This window comes from Triticum aestivum, chromosome 4A (assembly GCF_018294505.1).
Source record: "Triticum aestivum cultivar Chinese Spring chromosome 4A, IWGSC CS RefSeq v2.1, whole genome shotgun sequence".
Taxonomy (NCBI): Eukaryota; Viridiplantae; Streptophyta; class Magnoliopsida; order Poales; family Poaceae; genus Triticum; species Triticum aestivum.
Genome location: NC_057803.1, coordinates 230,726,023 through 230,734,972, shown reverse-complemented (window position 1 = coordinate 230,734,972; position 8,950 = coordinate 230,726,023).

Genomic DNA, 8,950 nt, shown 5'->3' with positions numbered 1-8,950 from the left:
GGAGCTAGGAGAGTCCAAATGAGGTGCGGTTTTCGCCCACACAATCGTGATCGAACGCTCTAGGACATGGAGCAGAGTTTGGTGGGTTTTGGGCCAAATTTGGGGGGTGTTGGGCTGCAACACACACGAGGCCTTTTCGGTCCCTCGGTTAACCGTTGGAGTATCAAACGAAGTCCAAATGACCCGAAACTTGACAGGCGGTCTACCGGTAGTAAACCAAGGCCGCTTGGCAAGTCTCGGTCCAATCCGGAAATGTTTAAACCCCACACACGAAAGAAGACTAGAAATGACCACCGGAGGAGAACGAAGCGCCGGAATGCAAAACGGACAACGGGGAAAATGCTCGAATGCATGAGATGAACATGTATGCAAATGCAATGCACGTGATGACATGATAAGAGATGCACGAAAAAGAAAAACAACACACGGAGACAAAGACCCAAACCCGAGAAATAAATATAGCTTAGCGCCGGAGACGGCAAGAGTTGGATACAAATATGGAAAGTATATCTGGGGCGTTACAACACTCCACCACTACGAAAAGATCTCGTCCCGAGATCTAGGACTGAAAGAACTCCGGGTACTCAGAACGGAGGTGATCCTCTCGTTCCCAGGTAGCTTCACGGTCGGAATGGTGAGACCACTTGACTTTGAGGAATTTGATTGACTTGTTGCGAGTCTTGCGTTCAGTCTCTTCAAGAATAGCAACTGGGTGCTCACGATAAGAGAGATCTTCTTGGAGCTCAATGTCCTCGAAGTTGACGGTGCGGTCAGGAGTCTTGAAGCACTTTCGAAGCTGAGAGACATGGAACACATCATGAACATTTGCAAAGTTTGAAGGAAGCTCGAGTTGATAGGCGAGGTCGCCTCTCTTGCTGACAATCTTGAAAGGTCCCACGTATCTAGGGGCAAGCTTCCCTTTGATACGGAAGCGACGAGTACCTTTCATGGGAGAGACGCGAAGGTAAACATGATCTCCGATCTCGAAAGCCAATTCACGGTGCTTACTATCATAGTAGCACTTCTGGCGGGATTGAGCTGCTTTGAGGTTATCACGAATGACTTTGCACATTTCTTCTGCTTCTGTGATTAAGTCATTACCCAGCAGCTGACGTTCACCGGTTTCAGACCAGTTGAGAGGGGTACGGCACTTCCTGCCATACAGAATTTCAAAGGGGGCCTTGCCCGAACTTGCTTGAAAGCTGTTGTTGTATGAGAATTCAGCATAAGGAAGACAGTCCTCCCACTTCATGCCGAAAGAAATCACACAATCCCTGAGCATGTCTTCGAGAATCTGGTTGACACGCTCGACTTGACCGCTCGTTTGAGGATGGAAAGCTGTGCTGAAGCGGATGTTGGTGCCCATGGCCTTCTGAAAAGAATCCCAAAACTTGGAGGTAAAGATGCTGCCACGGTCTGAAGATATCACTTGAGGAATACCGTGCAGAGAGACAATGCGAGAGGTATAGAGTTCCGCCAATTGAGCTACAGTGATCGACTCTTTGATAGGCAGAAAGTGAGCCACTTTGGTGAGCTTGTCGATGACAACAAATATAGCATCATTGCCACGCTTGGACTTTGGAAACCCAGTCACGAAGTCCATTTCAATGTGGTCAAACTTCCATTCTGGAATGGCAAGAGGTTGGAGGAGACCTGCTGGCCTTTGGTGTTCTGCCTTCACTCTTCTGCAGACATCACACTCGTTCACGAATTGAGCGATCTCGCGCTTCATTCGAATCAACCAATAAGCTTGCTTGAGGTCCTGATACATCTTCGTACTACCAGGGTGGATGGAGAGGAGAGAGTTGTGAGCCTCGTTCATGATCACCTTACGAAGTTCACCTTTGGGCACAACAATTCGATCCTCGAAGAAGAGAGTGTCCTTGTCATCAAGTCGGTAGCACTTGTACTTGGACTGACTCTTTGCAATACCAATCTTCACCTTCTTCACCATAGCATCAAGAAGTTGGGCTTGGCGAATCTGGTCTTCTAAGGTAGGAGAGACTTGAAGGTTGGCGAGGAAACCTTGAGGAACAACTTGCAGATTAAGTTTGCGGAAAGCTTCACAAAGCTCGGGTTGATAAGGCTTGAGAATCAGACTGTTGCAATATGCTTTCCTGCTCAAAGCGTCAGCAATCACATTAGCCTTGCCTGGAGTATACTCGATACTCGGATTGTACTCTTGAATCATTTCGACCCATCGAGTCTGCCTGAGGTTGAGATTAGGCTGAGTGAAGATGTACTTGAGACTCTTGTGATCAGTGAAAATGTCCACTTTCCTTCCCAATAGAAGATGTCTCCAAGTCAACAAAGCATGCAAAACTGCCGCCAACTCGAGATCATGAGTGGGGTAGTTCTTCTCATTAGGTTTCAACTGGCGAGAGGTATAAGCAACAACTTTCTTCTCTTGCATCAGTACAGCACCGAGACCTTGGAGAGAGGCATCACAAAAGACCTCGTACGGCTTGGTTTCATCAGGCGGAGTCAGAACTGGAGCAGTGATCAATTTCTCTTTCAAAGTGTTGAAAGCAATATCACACTCCGGAGACCAAACGTACTTGACATGCTTCTGAAGAAGATTTGAGAGAGGCTTGGCGATCTTAGAAAAGTTTTCAACGAATCTTCTGCAATAGCTTGCGAGACCGAGGAAACTGCGGAGTTGCTTTACGTTCAGAGGAGGTTCCCAATTCACAATTGCAGACACCTTCTCAGGATTCACGGAAATACCCTTGGCAGAGATGATATGACCAAGATAAAGAACCTCATCGAGCCAAAATTCACACTTGGAGAACTTGGCGTAGAACTAATGTTCTCTGAGCTTGTCAAGAACCAAACGCAAGTGCTTGGCATGATCTTCCTTGTTCTTCGAGAAAACCAGAATGTCGTTGAGATAGACCAAAACGAATTCATTGGTGTAGGGGCTGAAGATGAAGTTCATCATGCGAGAGAACGTCGGAGGAGCGTTGGCGAGGCCAAAATACATGACGGTGTATTCATATGAACCAAAGCTTGTTCTGAACGCCGTCTTGGGAATATCTTGCTCACGAATACGAATCTGATGATAACCCATACGGAGATCGAGCTTGGAGAATACTTGAGCACCCTTGAGTTGTTCGAACAGCTCATTGATGTTGGGAAGTGGGTATTTGTTCTTGATGGTCTTCTTGTTCACTGGACGGTAATCAACACAAAGTCGACTCGATCCATCCTTCTTCTTCACAAAAAGAACACCACAACCCCACGGAGAAGTACTAGGCCGAATGAGACCCAATCTTTCTTGCTCATCGAGTTGTTTCTTCAACTCCTTCAACTCTTCGGGGCCGAGCTTGTAAGGACGTTTGCACACAGGTTCCGTGCCAGGCTCAAGTTCAATAACGAATTCAACCGGCCGGTTTGGAGGCATTCCTGGGAGCTCTTCTGGAAAAACGTCTTGATACTCACAAACAACCAGAATCTGCGAAACAGCATCCAATTCACCCTTCTCATTGAGAGAAAACAACCGGATGGTATTATCCCGAGCGGCAAAGACAATGACATCCTCAGACGAATGAGTCAGTTGAATCTGCCTGGCTGCACAATCAAGCTGAGCTTTATGCTTAGAGAGCCAGTCCATCCCGAGAATAAGATCGATATCCGAGTTGCCAAGAACCATTGGAGAAGCAAGAAACTTGAAATCACCCATCAAGATTGAAATATCCGGCACCTCCATACTGGAACTCAGTCGCTTAGGTGGAGAGACGACTTCATAGCTCTAGGTAATGCCTTAGTGCTAAAATTGTTCTCCGATGCAAATGGAAATGACATGAAGGAATGCGATGCACCAGAGTCAAAAAGAACTTTTGCAGGAATATCATTAACAGGAAGGTTACCCATGATCACATCTGACGAGTCCTCTGCCTGGGCTGCATTCATCAAATTGACCTTGGTGTGCTTGGGATTATGCTTGACCACAGCTGTACTTGCCGATCTGACAGGAGGAGGAGGAGGAAGACGCCTCTGGTTGGTACACTTGTTGGCATAGTGACCCTTCTGTTGGCACTTGTTGCACGTGACCTCTGAAAGCGGACGGTGATACGGAGCACTCGATCTTGGCGCTTGAGACGAAGACTTGTTCTGAAAGCCTGGGTTGGGTGGGTGGGAGAAACCACTGCCACCTTTGCTCTTCTGCTGATACGGCTGACTGAACGGAGGAGGAGGAAGCCAATACTTCTGCTGCTTGACCACTTGAGTAGAGGAAGACGGAGTAACATCTCTGGCACGCTTCCTGGAAGCATCACACCTCATCTGAGCAGCCTCTTGCTTCAGTGCCATGTTGTAGAACTCATCGTATCTCAACGGCTCAAAGAGGACAAGAGCGAGCTGAATTTCCTCACGAAGACCACCCCTGAACTGATAGATCATGCTCTTCTCATCAGGAACATCCTGCTTAGCAAAACGGGCGAGCTTCTGGAACAACTTGTTGTAGTCATAGACAGACAAAGAGCCTTGCTTCAGATTGCGGAATTCCTGACGCTTACTCTCAACCACACTTTGAGGGATGTGATGAGCGCGGAAATCTTGACGGAAATCGTCCCAAGTGATAACACGTCCACCTCTGGAATCCTTGTACTGCTGGAACCACTCTGCAGCCTGATCTTTGAGCTGGAAAGAAGCGAACTTGACGAAATCTTCAGGCCTGACGTTGCTACATTCAAAATGCTTGCCCAGATCCACTAGCCAATCGTCAGCATCGGTAGCCTCAACACAACCGCTGAACGTCTTTGGGCCATTAGCAAGGAACTGGTTCAGTGTAGCAAAGCGGTGCTGATTGTTGCCTTGATTCCCTTGATTGCCTTGATTCCGCTCTTGGAGGATTTGCATGATCAACTGTGTATTTGCATTAGTAGCGGCCATCACAGCTTGCCATGCTTCCGGAGGAGGCGGAGGTGGAGGCGGATCAGGATTCGGAGTCGTGCGCGTTGGAGGAGCCATCCTGAACAGGTTGACCACCATTAGCACATTGATAGACAACAATATAGAAGCTGAATCCAACGGAATGAAAAATGCAACATATAGTCTTCACATCCGAACAAAATGAACGAATGCATTCCTCTTCAAATGGTCACATATCCATAAATTGAGAAGCCACGTAGAATTAAGGTAGAGAAATAAATCAACAAGGTACGGATCAAGAACGAGTAATCGGTAAGAAATCCCAATCTCAAACCAATATCCATGGAAGAAGAACTAGAGCTACTAGAATTCCCACCTATGAAACTCCCGAACCTTTCCGGTTATGCAATCAGGTGTTGGGGATACAGGGGAAGCACAATATCTCACCCAAACTAGCAAATCCTACATCCAGCTGTATCCATCCTTCAACACATAACAAGGAAAACTTCGGAAACCATCTACCTCAACCTTCGAAAAGCATCCGTTATACAAGTTATGGCGATACTCCCGAACTCCCGCCCCAGTACTGGGTGGCGTCGACATTATCTCACCAACGAACTGTATAAAAGAGATTTTCGATGTCAGCGAACATATCTCAAGTATACCAGAATTGCAATGATAAAATTGTGACGACAACACCTCGGAGCTCCACTCCCCGGGACACTGCCACAACCCCTAAAGACAGGAGGCACCAAGAACAATGTTCTCGTCACAAAACCATCGGAACAAAACCAAGATACTCGCGTGATCCTAAAAAAAAATTAGTGAAATTTGAGAAGAGAAGAGTCAAAACTCTACGTCAGGATGCCTTACCAGAGCGATGAGGAGACTGGGAAGTAAAAGAATTCCTAAGCTCTCCGATATATAATTCCTAAGGACTCAAAACATTTTTCTAGACACAACTCGGCTGCTAAAAACGATCAAGCAATGGGGCTCCTAAGGTCGGGGAAGGCTCTGATTACCAACTTGTAACGCCCTCGATGCGGCTATAGCTCCCACGTGTCGAGGCACGACTTAGAGGCATAACCGCATTGAAAGCAATGTCGCAAGTCAGGCAATCATTACAACATCCCATGTAATATATAATAAAAGGGGGAGATAACATAGTTGGCTTACACTCGCCACGTCACATCAGAGTACATAAATAACATCCATCAAACAAACACTCATGGCCCGACTACGGCGCCAAAATAGAAAAGAACCCAACGTGCGACAAGGTCCTGAATCGATAACCCCAACTAGGCACCACTACTGATCATCCGGAAAAGACACATAGTAGCGCTGAGAGTCCTCGTCGAACTCCCACTTGAGCTCGTAATCGTCAACTGGAGCAGAAACACCTGGACCTGCATCTGGAGTTGTAGTATCTGTGAGCCACAGGGACTCAGCAATCTCACACCCACGCGATCAAGACTATTTAAGCTCATAGTAATGGATAAGGAAAAATATGTGGAGCTGCAGCAAGCGACTAGCATATGTGGTGGCTAACTTATACGCAAAAGAGAGCGAGAAGAGAAGGCGAAGCACGAGCGAGAAGCTAAAGGAACATCCTGCGCAAGCATAACTCCAACACCGTGTCCACTTCCCGGACTCCGCCGAGAAGGGGCCATCACGGTAACACACACGGTTGATTCATTTTAATTAAGTTTAGTTCAAGTAATCTACAACCGGACATTAACAAATTCCCATCTGCCCATAACCGCGGGCACGGCTTTCAAAAGTTCAATCCCTGCAGGGGAGTCCCAACTTAGCCCATGACAAGCTCTTACGGTCAACGAAGGAATAGACCTCCACCCGGGACACACCGATCAGACTCGGTAACCCGGTACAACAAGACAATTTGACTGGTTAAAACAAGTCCAGCAACACCGCCCGAATGTGCCGACAAATCCCGATAGGAGCTGCACATATCTCTTTCTCAGGGCACACTCAGATGAGACTAGCTACGAGTAAAACCAACCCTCAAGTTTCCCCGAGGTGGCCCCGCAGGCAGCTCAGTTCGGACCAACACTCAGAGGGAGCACTGGCCCAAGGGGGGCTAAAATACGATGACCCTCGGGCTCCGGAAACCCAAGGGAAAAAGAGGCTAGGTGGAAAATGGTAAAACCAATGTTGGGCGTTGCTGGAAAAGCTTTAATCAAGGCGAACTATCAAGGGGTTCCCATTATAGCCCAACCGTGTAAGGGACGCAACAATCCGGGAACATAACACCGATATGACGGAAACTAGGGCGGCAAGAGTGGAACAAAACACTAGGCGAGAGGCCGAGCCTTCCACCCTTTACCAAGTATATAGATGCATTAAGATAACATAGCAATATAATGATATCCCAACAAGTAAAATAAATGTTCCAACAAGGAACGGCTCCAATCTTCACCTGCAACTAACAACGCTATAAGAAGGGCTGAGCAAAGCGGTAACATAGCCAATCAATGGTTTGCTAGGACAATGGTGGGTTAGAGGTTCAATCATGCAATTGGGAGGCTGAAAAGCAAATGGTAGGCATCGAAGCAGTGGCAAGCAAAAGAGCGAGCAAACTAGCATAGCAAAGATAGTAGTGATTTCGAGGGTATGATCATCTTGCATGCACAGTTGTTAGAGTTGACTGGATCCTCACAAGCAAACTCAACGGGCTCCTCGGTAGCGAACTCGTCTCCCAGCTCTACCCAACAAGACAAACAAGCAACAAGGATACAATCAACCACACGCAAGTCCAAGCAATATGATGAAATGACGATATGCTATGCGGGATGCGATGCGGGATGCAAAATGCAAGATGTGACAGGAAATGCATGAACCTGGCATCAACTTGGAAAACCAAGTGTGCCACTGGATAGAGGGGATGAAATTGATTGAAAACGATATAAAGATCATTGGAATCGGAGCTACGGTTTGGAAATGGCAAGCGTTTTAATATACGACACCGGTCTGCGATTTGCAGCAAGTAGGCATCTAAATGCAACGCAATGAACATGCTACAGCCACCAAACATGAAAACAAAATACATGGCAGTGATGTACACAAGATGGTTGACAAAACACTAGCACTGATCCATAGGCAAATTCATCCATTAAGAGGTTCAAACAAGCATGGCTAAAACGCAAATGCAAAACAGATTCCAGACTTAGTGAAATTAACACTAGTCTGAAATTTCAGATCACGATGCTCTCTTCGGAGCAGCAAAACAACATGATAGAAAACCTGAACATGACAAGTAAGGACATGGCATGGAGCTACTCAACAAGCTTAACAAAACACCCAAAGTGACCTGGGGCCAAAAGGGTTCAAAAAATACTCTACCGAGCTCACGAACATAGCTCGAACACAATCAGTTTTCAGACTTAGTGAAAACTGAGACACGCTGAAATATAACTCACGAAGGCATGTAAACGAGCTCGATGCACTCACTACGGTGCAAGTCATGGCAAGGAAAGCATATAACCAGCAAGAAGGCACAATGTGCTAGCTACACATGGCAAGAACGAAGGCATAGCATGCATGGAACACTAACGGTAGCATCGGCAAAATCGCAAACAAGTTGACGATCTGCCCAGATTAACAACGAAGCAAAAGTTGAGCTCGATTGAGTCAACCTAGAGCACTCCACATATGCAAACAAAGACATGGATGGATAGAGCATAATATAAATATCAAAACTCCCTTACTGATCATCCTCAAAAGAGGCACGGATCACTAGGAAACAAGCTGGACATATAGCATCACGAACTAAAATATCCCAGACTTAGTGAAAATCACTAAGTCCCTGAAATCTGCAATCTCAGGTACCTCTCTTCCCAAGCTTGCACAAGACAACACACACATCCTAAAAATGCATGGGTGGCACCTCTGGAAAGAAGACAAAATGCTTAACAATTCATCCCAAAGGGGCACAGGCATATCATGCACGAATTAAACATGGCAAAAATGACAAAAGTGCATGATGAACTAACGGATCTGCAATTTAACTCACGAAGCCTCCTTCTAACAGCCTTTTGGGCGTCAAGATGACCTCAAATGC